This window comes from Watersipora subatra, unplaced genomic scaffold (assembly GCF_963576615.1).
Source record: "Watersipora subatra unplaced genomic scaffold, tzWatSuba1.1 SCAFFOLD_64, whole genome shotgun sequence".
In the NCBI taxonomy this organism is placed as follows: Eukaryota; Metazoa; Bryozoa; class Gymnolaemata; order Cheilostomatida; family Watersiporidae; genus Watersipora; species Watersipora subatra.
Window position 1 is genome coordinate 445,341 of NW_027045234.1, and position 14,738 is coordinate 460,078.

Below are 14,738 nucleotides of genomic sequence, written 5' to 3' on the forward strand. Positions count from 1 at the left end.
ATGGTCAAAAACACTTATAAATAACGTAGAAGCATTCTAGAACACTCATAGATGATATTTTGATGGTTTTCAGTAGGGTCAAAAAATTTTCGTGACAACGCGTGATGGCTAAAATCGCCCAGAATCGTCATAAAATCGTTCCCAATGGCTAACCGGATGCATTCTACGTAATATCTCGACTGACCAAAAAAATTTTTGAGAAAAAAATTTGATCAAAATGTATTAAAATTGTTTAGAAACACTTAAAAATTGACTCTACATAGTCAGGAGACATATTTACAGTGCTTAGAAAAAAAATTCGACCTGTATTAGCCTGAAAATATTCAACCGTCACGCGTTTTACTCAAAAACGGCGACCGTTTAGTACGATGACGGCCACGTTATAGTAAAACGGCAACCGTTTCGCACACGTTTTACTAAACGGGTTGCCGTTTTAGTAAAACGCGTGATGATTTAAAACACTTCAAAATGACATCAAATCTTTCTAAAACACTCCTAGATAATATTTTGATAGTTTTTGGTTGGGTCAAAAATTTGACCAAAAATTGCGTGACAACGCGTGACGGCTAAAATCATGCCAAATCATCGTGAAATCGCTCCTAATGGCTTACTGGATGCGTTTTACGTAATATTTCGACAAACTTTGAAAAACGCGTGATGGTCAAAGTCGGTTTAAAACGACTTTAAAATATTTACAAATGTATTCTACATCGTCAGGTGTCATATTCACGCATGCCTGACAAAAATTTCGACCTGTATTAGCTTGTAAACCGTCACGCGTTATACTATGCGGCTACCGATATAGTAAAACGGCGACCGTTTCGCACACGTTTTACTAAACGGGTTGTCGTTTTAGTAAAACGCGTGATGAGTTAAAATACTTCAAAATGACATCAAATCTTTCTAAAACACTCTTAGATGATATTTTGATGGTTTTTGGTTGGGTCAAAAAATTTACCCAAAATTGCGTGACAACGCGTGACGGCTAAAATCATGCCAAATCATCGTGAAATCGCTCCTAATGGCTTACTGGATGCGTTTTACGTAATATTTCGACAAACTTTGAAAAACGCGTGATGGTCAAAGTCGGTTTAAAACGACTTTAAAATATTTACAAATGTATTCTACATCGTCAGGAGTCATATTCACGCATGCCTGACAAAAATTTCGACCTGTATTAGCTTGTAAACCGTCACGCGTTATACTATGCGGCTACCGATATAGTAAAACGGCGACCGTTTCGCACACGTTTTACTAAACGGGTTGCCGTTTTAGTAAAACGCGTGATGAGTTAAAATACTTCAAAATGACATCAAATCTTTCTAAAACACTCTTAGATGATATTTTGATGGTTTTTGGTTGGGTCAAAAAATTTACCCAAAATTGCGTGACAACGCGTGACGGCTAAAATCATGCCAAATCATCGTGAAATCGCTCCTAATGGCTTACTGGATGCGTTTTACGTAATATTTCGACAAACTTTGAAAAACGCGTGATGGTCAAAGTCGGTTTAAAACGACTTTAAAATATTTACAAATGTATTCTACATCGTCAGGTGTCATATTCACGCATGCCTGACAAAAATTTCGACCTGTATTAGCTTGTAAACCGTCACGCGTTATACTATGCGGCTACCGATATAGTAAAACGGCGACCGTTTCGCACACGTTTAACTAAACGGGTTGTCGTTTTAGTAAAACGCGTGATGAGTTAAAATACTTCAAAATGACATCAAATCTTTCTAAAACACTCTTAGATGATATTTTGATGGTTTTTGGTTGGGTCAAAAAATTTACCCAAAATTGCGTGACAACGCGTGACGGCTAAAATCATGCCAAATCATCGTGAAATCGCTCCTAATGGCTTACTGGATGCGTTTTACGTAATATTTCGTCAAACTTTGAAAAACGCGTGATGGTCAAAGTCGGTTTAAAACGACTTTAAAATATTTACAAATGTATTCTACATTGTCAGGAGTCATATTCACGCATGCCTGACAAAAATTTCGACCTGTATTAGCTTGTAAACCGTCACGCGTTATACTATGCGGCTACCGATATAGTAAAACGGCGACCGTTTCGCACACGTTTAACTAAACGGGTTGTCGTTTTAGTAAAACGCGTGATGAGTTAAAATACTTCAAAATGACATCAAATCTTTCTAAAACACTCTTAGATGATATTTTGATGGTTTTTGGTTGGGTCAAAAAATTTACCCAAAATTGCGTGACAACGCGTGACGGCTAAAATCATGCCAAATCATCGTGAAATCGCTCCTAATGGCTTACTGGATGCGTTTTACGTAATATTTCGTCAAACTTTGAAAAACGCGTGATGGTCAAAGTCGGTTTAAAACGACTTTAAAATATTTACAAATGTATTCTACATCGTCAGGAGTCATATTCACGCATGCCTGACAAAAATTTCGACCTGTATTAGCTTGTAAACCGTCACGCGTTATACTATGCGGCTACCGATATAGTAAAACGGCGACCATTTCGCACACGTTTTACTAAACGGGTTGCCGTTTTAGTAAAACGCGTGATGAGTTAAAATACTTCAAAATGACATCAAATCTTTCTAAAACACTCTTAGATGATATTTTGATGGTTTTTGGTTGGGTCAAAAAATTTACCCAAAATTGCGTGACAACGCGTGACGGCTAAAATCATGCCAAATCATCGTGAAATCGCTCCTAATGGCTTACTGGATGCGTTTTACGTAATATTTCGTCAAACTTTGAAAAACGCGTGATGGTCAAAGTCGGTTTAAAACAACTTTAAAATATTTACAAATGTATTCTACATCGTCAGGAGTCATATTCACGCATGCCTGACAAAAATTTCGACCTGTATTAGCTTGTAAACCGTCACGCGTTATACTATGCGGCTACCGATATAGTAAAACGGCGACCATTTCGCACACGTTTTACTAAACGGGTTGCCGTTTTAGTAAAACGCGTGATGAGTCAAAATACTTCAAAATGACATCAAATTTTTTTAAAACACTCTTAGATGATATTTTGATGGTTTTTGGTTGGGTCAAAAAATTTACCCAAAATTGCGTGACAACGCGTGACGGCTAAAATCATGCCAAATCGTCGTGAAATCGCTCCTAATGGCTTACTGGATGCGTTTTACGTAATATTTCGACAAACTTTGAAAAACGCGTGATGGTCAAAGTCGGTTTAAAACAACTTTAAAATATTTACAAATGTATTCTACATCGTCAGGAGTCATATTCACGCATGCCTGACAAAAATTTCGACCTGTATTAGCTTGTAAACCGTCACGCGTTATACTATGCGGCTACCGATATAGTAAAACGGCGACCATTTCGCACACGTTTTACTAAACGGGTTGCCGTTTTAGTAAAACGCGTGATGAGTCAAAATACTTCAAAATGACATCAAATCTTTTTAAAACACTCTTAGATGATATTTTGATGGTTTTTGGTTGGGTCAAAAAATTTACCCAAAATTGCGTGACAACGCGTGACGGCTAAAATCATGCCAAATCGTCGTGAAATCGCTCCTAATGGCTTACTGGATGCGTTTTACGTAATATTTCGACAAACTTTGAAAAACGCGTGATGGTCAAAGTCGGTTTTAAACGACTTTAAAAGACTTACAAATGTATTCTACATTGTCAGGAGTCATATTCACTCATGCTTGACAAAAACTTCGACCTGTATTAGCTTGTAAATCGTCACGCGTTATACTATGCGGCAACCGATATTGTAAAACGGCGACCGTTTCGCACACGTTTTACTAAACGGGTTGCCGTTTTAGTAAAACGCGTGATGAGTTAAAATACTTCAAAATGACATCAAATCTTTCTAAATCAGCCTTCAAATAGTTTTACCTTGAAAACAAACTCCCCGGTTTGTTAAGACATTATTTAAAAACACATAGAATGCCATTGGGAGTAATTTTATGACCTTTGAACTTCACAAACCCTGGAATGGTAATTACGTGACTTTTGCTTTGGTAGCGAAACGTAATGTAAGCGCCATATTGGAGAGCTAATCGTGTTCTAGTTTCGTATGTAAACAAACCGTGAAAAATGATATAAACGCACATGTCGAAAATATATTTTCCACCTGGTGGTAATGAAAACTACTCCTACACAGCGTTTAGAATGCCTGAAAGAAGAATTCCTATTTATGACAAATGGAGTGGATTATAATAAATGAGAACTGGAAGTGAAATAGATTTCCGTGGACCACATTATTCATACAAACGGTTGTATTACAGATGCATAAACCCAGCAAATGATATATTCAGGCAAATAACCACTGTTCCATTATATTTAAAATTATATTACATATGCATAAACCATAATGGAGAAACTTAGCACATGAAGTATCTTGATAAAAACAACACATGCTGAAAAAACAGAAACGGTTTTTAAGATGTAAGTGATAATAAATAGCTCATGAATGTATGATATGTAGAATCTGTAAAAATGGAATAAACTACCGCAACAACTACACGGAAATTAAAAACAGTTGTAATAGAGGATAATCGAAAGAATGCAAACAAAGATATGCAGGAATTAGTGTAATTATATGATTAAACCTATAAGTAAGCCTTACAGAAACTGTGTGAATTGAGAGATGAGATTGAGAGGTGAGATTTGGATACCACCGGAGATTGAGCCAGTGTCAGAGTGTCTTACAACTAAATCATATTATAAATAGGAGTACAACAACATCTACAGATGAATATTATAGTAATTACATTATTACTGCCCTTTAAAAAGTACTACTTTAGTATTTTATGCCGCAAAGATGCACCTTGCAGTTTGAATGTACGATTTTAGCATAATTATGCTGTCTGAGATCATAGAAAGACTGAATAAAGTTTTTCATCAATGAAGCGTTGTTTGGTATGCCATCTGCTGTGTCCGTAAGGTGTTTCCCAAGGCATAACACATCACTAGATCCTACACTACTGGTAACATACACCACGCAATGGAGTGGATCTGGCTTTGCATTAATTCGAAAGTATCGCTCTGTAACTAGCAGGATTGTGATGACACCGTCTGATGGACACACCAATCCTCCATTGTTTTGTAGCTCGAGTAGAGTATAGAGATGTCGGTAATGGATACTTGACTTAGTCGTAACCAGGGACTGACGGCCAATGTTACATGACCGCACTTTGTATCCAGCTATATTGAATGTACTGTTACCTATAACAGAACTTAGACATCTGTAATCATTGTGAGCTCCAAAAACTGATCAACTTCTGGAGTAGCCTGTATGATGAGAATCTCGTCTCGAGCACTAACATTACCTGTCTTACCAGCATCTGATTTTGCGCCACATTTGCTGATAAGTTTGCGAAAGGTAGCCTTAAACTGAGTAACAGTAGGATTCTTATTCCAACCACCCAAACAAAAGCATCAATTAACATAATAACAATTACATATAATCAACCAAAATGAATGTCTTATTCATATAAAACCTAATACCCTTAAAAGTTGTCTTGGAACAGAATTCAGATTACAGCTATTTGGTATCAAAAGATTAACTATGTCTTACTCTGCTGCGTTGTAGGTGCTAAAAATGTAGAAATGTGATTACAAGCACTTAAAAGTTAAACAGTTAATCGTCGCCATCACGAGACCGCCGTAGATTAGAATCTCTTTCCCAAACGTCTCAAATGGGACGTAGTTGTACAAGATGGCTTCTGTTTACATTTCACACAATCTCATTTGTCGAAATATTTCCACTAATTATACACTTCACGCATTAAATAAAACCATGTCCATTGTTCTTAAGCGTCTATTTCATCACCATTGTAATGCTGTAACTTTGAGCACTGCTATCTCAAAACCTACCGCAAAAGTTTGTTTAATCATTTCACCTTAGCTCGAAGGAGTGCATATCATCTTCTGATAAACATGAGGATCCTGTTTGTCATCTGTGATAGACAAAAAATTCTGCAGGAATTATTCGCACTGTTTGGCAGAAAGCACGGGTCACATGATCAGATTCTGACTAGACGATTAGACCAAGCCGAAACAAAAGTGTAAAGTAGCGAGCATTTATATTTCACACGTGCTTTTCTGTAGAACCCAAAGTAATAGTCATAAACTAGTGCTACGAGACATTTTAGATTGAGCCTTTTATTGACCTTTCAATTTCCGTGAAAACAGCGTGACAAAACGATAACCAAATGTAATGCTATGGCTAACATATCACCAAACAGCTAACACTTTCTCTTCTGCTTGTCTGGTTGAAGAAATACTAACGGAATGATGCTACCAAAAATGCTAACCAAATACTAACAGTTGTGACATGTTTGTCATTTAACCTTTTATCCACCTTAAACATCAATGATATTTTCTTCTCGCAGCTGAATGCCTGGTCATGCCTGCAGGTCTCTCCATAGTTTCTCTGTCGGAGATCATATGTTTAGACACAAGAAGGAGAAGCACAGGACAGAGTGAAAGCTGAGTAATTGAATTTTATAGGTTGTTCTAAAGAAGCTCCATGTATATTCCTTAATGGTCATTCTCATTTCTATTTCTAGTCCATCATACCAGTCATTCGGAGGTTGACCAACTCAAACGCAAGGTTATTGACCTTCAAAAAAGACTAAATCGGGTAATTATACATACTGCCATTTTTTTTGTAAAGAATAACATTTTTACCCATTTTGGTACAATTGTTACAGTGGGTTGTGTTTTCGCACATTAAATCATGGATTAAATCACATTAAATATTTCTGTAATATGCATATTAAAATACTTACGTTTGCTTGGGTTGTGTTTAGAATTTTTTGGTTTTAGGCCAAAAACAAAAGAGAAAAGGGCGGATGAGGCCTAGCTTAGACAGCGCAAGATAAGGATGCGGTTTTTGCCATGGCAGCAGGGTGCCATGCACTGACACCGTCAAACTCCCAACATCAGCTAGCGCATCGTCTTGCGAATAAGTTTGTCACGGTACATATACACTTCATGTGTAGAAAAGCCACTGAAGTACTGAAGAATGATTCGCCTGTGAGCTTTGGGAATGCTTCAATGTGAGATATTGTGTACAGAGTTGGCGGCATCAATTAACTCTTAGCTTAAAGCGTCTGTTGAGGTCTGAGAAGCAGAGCTGAAGTGCGCCTTCTAAGTGGAATTTTCTTTTCATTACTCCCTCTATGTTTAAATTTTTTTTTGATTAATATCATTCATCTTGACACATTGTCAAAATATTAGTAGTATCCAATTGCTCACCTGAAACCAGTGTTGCGAATGCAGCGTAAACCTTTTTAACACAATTCAACGTTTTACTGCAATATTGTTTAGTTTTTGTTGTTTGTTACTGCTACATAAATTTTATTTTATTTAATCATGTGCAGATAATCATAATATCTGTAACTGCTGACCTCAGCCTAGTTTTACATATTTATTGCGATACTGTATACAATATCTTTTGCATATTACATGTTTTGAATGAAAGTTATCCACATACAGTATTCAAATTAATATTGTCAACAGCCACTATGTTGTTACATCAGTTTAGCAGCAGCACCTAAGGCTTTAACACAAACATCACAACATACAATTCTTCTAGAAACAGAAACCAGAAACTGGTTACAAATATAAAAACCTATCAGAACTTGAGCTATATGCCAATTTAGGTGAGAAGTGCTTTAATTTTAGCTTCATAACGGTTATATATTTAAAGTAAAACATTTTTTATAAGCTTCTTGTAGGATATTCTCTCCTTTTTCAATTGGTGTATAATATAACAATCAATTTAAGAGCAACCACAAATAGGAGTAACTTATGTTGGCTGATGTTGCGGCCTCTCCATTATACAAGTAACTTCTATAAAAAAAATGGGCGTTGCCTGTTTGTTTGCAAACGAGCGAGCTCCCGTAAACAATCATTACGGGACTCTGTATATAGGTTTGGGTTTACGATTATATCATTTAGGAACTTGACTCAAGTAGCAATCTGACTGATTACTTCTGGTTTGCTGAGATCTTACTTAAAACGCATCTGGTAAGCCATTAGGAGCGGTTTCACGACGATTTGGCATGATTTTAGCCGTCACGCGTTGTCACGCAATTTTTGGTCAATTTTTGACCCAGCCAAAAACTATCAAAATATCATCTAGAAGTGTTTTAGAAAGATTTGATGTCATTTTGAAGTATTTTAACTCATCACGCGTTTTACTAAAACGGCAACCCGTTTAGTAAAACGTGTGCGAAACGGTCGCCGTTTTACAATATCGGTTGCCGCATAGTATAACGCGTGACGATTTACAAGCTAATACAGGTCGAAATTTTTTTGTCAGGCATGCGTGAATATGACTCCTGACAATGTAGAATACATTTGTAAATATTTTAAAGTCGTTTTAAACCGACTTTGACCATCACGCGTTTTTCAAAGTTTGTCGAAATATTACGTTAAACGCATCCAGTAAGCCATTAGGAGCGATTTCACGATGATTTGGCATGATTTTAGCCGTCACGCGTTGTCACTCAATTTTTGGTCAAATTTTTGACCCAACCAAAAACCATCAAAATATCATCTAGGAGTGTTTTAGAAAGATTTGATGTCATTTTGAAGTATTTTGACTCATCACGCGTTTTACTAAAACGACAACCCGTTTAGTAAAACGTGTGCGAAACGGTCGCCGTTTTACTATATCGGTAGCCGCATAGTATAACGCGTGACGGTTTACAAGCTAATACAGGTCGAAATTTTTGTCAGGCATGCGTGAATATGACACCTGACGATGTAGAATACATTTGTAAATATTTTACAGTCGTTTTAAACCGACTTTGACCATCACGCGTTTTTCAAAGTTTGTCGAAATATTACGTAAAACGCATCCAGTAAGCCATTAGGAGCGATTTCACGATGATTTGGCATGATTTTAGCCGTCACGCGTTGTCACGCAATTTTTGGTCAAATTTTTGACCCAACCAAAAACCATCAAAATATTATCTAGGAGTGTTTTAGAAAGATTTGATGTCATTTTGAAGTGTTTTAAATCATCACGCGTTTTACTAAAACGGCAACCCGTTTAGTAAAACGTGTGCGAAACGGTTGCCGTTTTACTATAACGTGGCCGTCATCGTACTAAACGGTCGCCGTTTTTGAGTAAAACGCGTGACGGTTGAATATTTTCAGGCTAATACAGGTCGAATTTTTTTTCTAAGCACTGTAAATATGTCTCCTGACTATGTAGGGTCAATTTTTAAGTGTTTCTAAACAATTTTAATACATTTTGATCAAATTTTTTTCTCAAAAATTTTTTTGGTCAGTCGAGATATTACGTAGAATGCATCCGGTTAGCCATTGGGAACGATTTTATGACGATTCTGGGCGATTTTAGCCATCACGCGTTGTCACGAAAATTTTTTGACCCTACTGAAAACCATCAAAATATCATCTATGAGTGTTCTAGAATGCTTCTACGTTATTTATAAGTGTTTTTGACCATCACGCCTCGTCACGCGTCACGCGTTTTACTAAACCCGAGGGATTGTTTGTATGTCACAGATGACATTTGCTTCAGGTGTGCTATTTTTTCAGTTGTTTGGTAAGCCTTACTGGCGACAACGGCTACATGAATTAACCTAAAAGACTTGATTTACAATATTGATCTGACCTTTTCTACAGATAAGGAAAATTAAATTTGCTTTCGTTATTCTCATTGATCTTTTACTTGAAAATTTAGTCATACTAACGACTAACAAACAATAAGTTCAATAGTAATTTCAATGATCATTTTGTTCGTTTAACATTTGATCACACGGCTATAATCAAAAATAGTAAATAGTGAATTTTCAATAGCTTTTTATGCATTATATCATTTCGAAAAACCAGAAGATTTCAAGAGATCAGATGGTTAGTTTGTATAAAAAGTGTTGAGAAAGTCGGTGTCGACCAGCCACTTGTGAGTTTGTTCGGCGTCCGAGTTGTCTTACAAGGGATAAGTAAGAGCTTTCATGCACAACCTCAATCGCTGCAAGCAACACCACCGGTTGCTCAGTATGGCTCCGCATTCTTCATATTTTACAGTAAGGATGAAAAGGTAGATAGCAATCAAATACATCTGGATAATATCAAACATAATACTGAAATGGGTGTACATTAGTAAGTACCCAAATAGTTACACAAGCAAATGCAAACATGTACATGGTGTATATTCGAACCCCGCTGTGCAGAGGTCTATCATTGTTACCACAGTGTGGTCTTTTAGGTGACTTAAAAAGTACCTTTCTTTGTAGTTGTCAATTTCGCTACTCTTTGCTTCATTGTTCACAGGTTTTTCATTCTCTCTTTTATCTCTACCAGCATTTTGGGTTGCCATTGTTTTTTTATAGAAAGTCTTGTTTTCTGTCATTTGATTTTTTATGCAAGCTGATTTTTGTATTATTAATTGAAACATTTCTAGTCATTGGGATAGTTTTAAGTCTTGTAGTTTGTTTAAATTCATTGCTTTGCTCAGTTTGCTTACAGAATAAAATTATGTGCGCAAATGTTTGTAACGGAAATTTTAGTTCCTGTAAAAGATACCGTAGATTGTGATATCAGTTAATGTAAATACATAAGCTGATAAAACTGTATCATCTATTAAACCATAACTGTCACGAACAACTTTTATTGTATTTACTAGGTAAATCAGACACGCTGATTCCGATTTTGTACTCAAAATAAAGATTAGTCCACTAACCTTCAAAGTCATTTAGGCTTTTTTAAAGCGTTTCAATATCCGTTTCGAAAACAACACAATCGGCATTACAAGCTCCGCCCATAAATATGTGACGAAACCTAGCTTTTTCAGAAACGGAAGTTAGGAAAGTTTAGTCCGATTTAAAATAATAGAGATGGGTGTCTTAAGACCCATTATTGTCTAAATCCAGTCTGTAAAATAATTTCAGTTTTTTATGAAAGGGATATAAACTATTTAAAACTGCTCGCAGCTTGTTACTTGACGTTTAAATGGGCTGGACGCCGAGAAAAAGGAGCTCAAAAAGCGCGGTTTTATCACGAGCTAGCGTTGTTATCGCGCTTTTTAAATACGCAATGCTGAATAGCTTATCTATCTTTCAGAAAAAACTGATATTATTTTTAAAGCTGGATTTAGATATTAATAGATTTTAAAACACCCATCTCTATTATTCTAAATCGGTCTAAACATCTTTACGTAACTTCTGTTCCTAAAAAGCTAGGTTACGTCAAGTATTTATGGGCGGAGCTTGTTATGCCGATCGTGTTGTTTTCGAGACCGATATTAAAACGCTATAAAAAATCCTTTATTACTCTGAAAGTTAGTGGCCTAATCTTTATTTTGATTACAAAATCGGAATCAGCATGTCTGATTTACCTAGTAAATACGATAAAAGTTGTTCGTGGCAGTTATGGTTTAAGTTGATAAGAAAAGCTGTGATAAGAGCTTTTCAGAAAGATGAAACTTCTTAGCTTGATTGCACTAATATGAATTCTGCCTTGAGACAAATTGAAATGATTTAAGTGTATGTAACAAGTTAATTGTTAAGAATTTGTTCTGAATTTTTTACAGAATCATATTTTATTATTAGTTTATGCTATGATTTCCTGTCATAGATAAAAGTATGCTTGTTTGTGCCTTTATAACGGGAAGATTCAGGTTAAACTATAATCATTGTTTAACCATTTCCCATAGATGTTGGTGAAATAATTGCTGTCACTGTTTAAACATCCACTCTGGGTTGCTATTGGATGTCAGGTGAAACAAACAAACAGACAATTAGGGGTATAAAGAAGTATACAATTTGATAGTAACATGTAAAATATTTCAGGGTGCAGACTGTTTAGTTGTAAGGATTTGTCTTTGTTAATAATTTTAAAGTATGACCTAGTACATGAAAACACTGAAACTACAAACTTAATATTTGAGTGTCTGATCACAACCTTCTATATTTTAACATGAAAACATTAACTGCCAGAAGAAAATAGTAGTAATAGTAATAAAGACAAGCATTTAATACTAATTACAAAAGAACCAGCATTGCTAAGCTATGAAAAAGTTTGGGCGCCTTTTAATTGGAAGCAGTAGTTTGTGCTGTGAGAAATGGGCTAATCACTACTGAGAATTCAGATGTTGTGTAAAATTGAAGTGTGGTGGTAAAACAAGAACTTCTTAGTAGATAATATCTGGTGAAATGCAACTCTATAGGTTTATTGCCTATTTTAAGCCCATTAAGGAGGCTGCTATAAAAATATTACCATGTACATGTTTATTTTATACAATGAATAATCTATCATATTCAAGTGCGGATTAGCTGCTCTGATAAAACACACTCACAACAGCTAATATGGTAACAAGACACAACACTCACTTATCATGGCCTGTTTAAAAGTACAGTGATGACACAAACTGTTACTGCATTAATAATCAGAGATAACATTACAGATTAGTGGTTGAGTAATATTGTTGTGTAACTTTAAACATGTACTGGTTTTTATCAACTTTTTTAAATTGTAAAAATAGACAGAGCTTTGGGAAATTTTGACTAGAAATAGTTGCAATATTATATAATCATATTAAAACGTTTATTTTTAAACTTGACTATCTTTGAGCATGAAGGCAGAGCAAGTGTTTATAAGATGGAAGCAATTCTCAAGCATTAAAACTGACACATCTTCTAAGCTTATTGTTTAAAACTTGTGTTTTGAACAAACAATTTGAGAATAGCTAATTCTACGAACCCTACGACTTTGATGAATTCGAGTTTTCTAATGGACCCGTTTGTGTAAAAGAACATTTTGCTAGCTCACAAGCTGGTTAGTATAATTCTATAACCTCCACTTAAAAGTTAATGCTGGGCGTATAAATACGAAGCAACCTTTTTCGAACTTTGTGGAATATGTTTTCACCTCACATTATGATTATCTGCCATTTTTGGCAATCAAAGCCTTCAGTTTGACGTCTAGATGATAGAAAGTGTGTAAAAATATATTGCAATCATACATTGCTCATCCTCGGTATTGACAACACATATAATATGTCTGTGTTTTACCAAACAAGTGACCTTGTGTCACAGCATAGAGCTTCCATCATAATTATTTTGTGTTTTCCAAACTGTTTTGATTTTTCAAGTTCAAAATCTTTGGTGAACAAGGATATATCATTATTATAATTGGAGAAATTAAAATCATTTTAAAATGCTGTCATTTAACATTCAAGGTTTTGTTGAAGGTCGTTTCATAATCACGAAGCACTTTTGCTGTGTAGAATTAACCAATCAAAAAGGAAGTTTAAAGCAATAAAACAACGAGTTAGCTGTATTTTTGATGCTCTCCATCTGGCTAGTTCATTGTTACAGCAAAGCTGAGTCCATTATCACATGAAACATCTGGTTTCAGTTTAAAGAACACATCTTCTAAACCTTTTACCACCATAAGCCAATGAGTTATATGGCAATGCCTGTCTTTCCTATTTGCACAGACGTTTTCTATAAGTATCAAACAGAATAAAGAATATCAAGCTAAAATCAGATAATTATAACTTTAGTGTCAATAAAGGTAATGAATGTTTGAGATAAGATAACAATTTCCTTTCCCACATCGAATCAAATTTGTAAAATAATATCCATTAAAATCTTTGTCTATATGTCAGTGTGTAGTTATTTAAAAAAAGGTATGATAAAAAAATTTTTTTTAAAAAGCCAGGTGATGTACAAATAGTATCTCTTTGGGATTTTTTGTGACAGAACTGATACTAGAGGAAATGCACTTTTTTTAGCATTCAATTATTTTCACATTAGGTACTCATATAGTCATATGTTTAATTAATTATGGATTATTAATCGAATAATTAAACGACAAATTTTAATAATTTGCCAAGTATGTTTTTAAACCCTATGATTTACTTCTACTGAAAATTCACAAACTGTCTTGAGAATTACTGTTAATAATAGATGTAAGTTAGTTGCTTATTAATTTATATATATTCCCAACCAAGGTTGAGTTTGGTTGTTAAAATTGTCTTCTATTGCTTTATACACAATCAATATTATTCATAATGATTATGATATGTATTTCCAACAAAATAGTTGGTCCAACCTCATCTGTAACATGTGAATACCAGATTTGTGTTTGTCCAAAACTTGGACAAGTTAAGACAAAATAAGTCTAAAGAACGAGATTTTAGTCATTTTGCTAAGCCAATCATAAGCTAGTACTGAACACTAAGTGTCAGTACCTATCTACAACTGTCTACAAAGCTTCAGTTCTTTAGTCCTAGTTTATAGTATTAATATACTTACCTTGATAAATTATAGTACAGAGTATTTGCTCATGGAACAACTTACTTTTTGTGGCTTCACACGTCCTCTGGTATTGAATGATCTGTTCCACATTATTGTGGTAAGTTCAATTCCTTCTAGAACAGCCTGGCAGGTTACCATATTAAATTGTTTTTATTGAGATTGTTGAACTGACAATCTGGCACTGTATGCTAGACATGTGATAAATAGTATATTCACTATTAATTAGGAATTATGCTCTCGGTACGGAGTAGGCAACTCCAATCTATTCATGTATTACGATTGTGTGAATCACATTTTCTGTTTCCTGTTTCTGTTCGGCAATGCTTTGTACTTGTTGCTAAAAATAAATCATCAGAATTAATCTGCTTACATCGGTCTATTATGGCCACCAGCTCAACAGGTTATGGGCCCAGTGCTAGAAGCAGACTATATTTTGATGGAAATCAGCAATCATACACAATATGGGA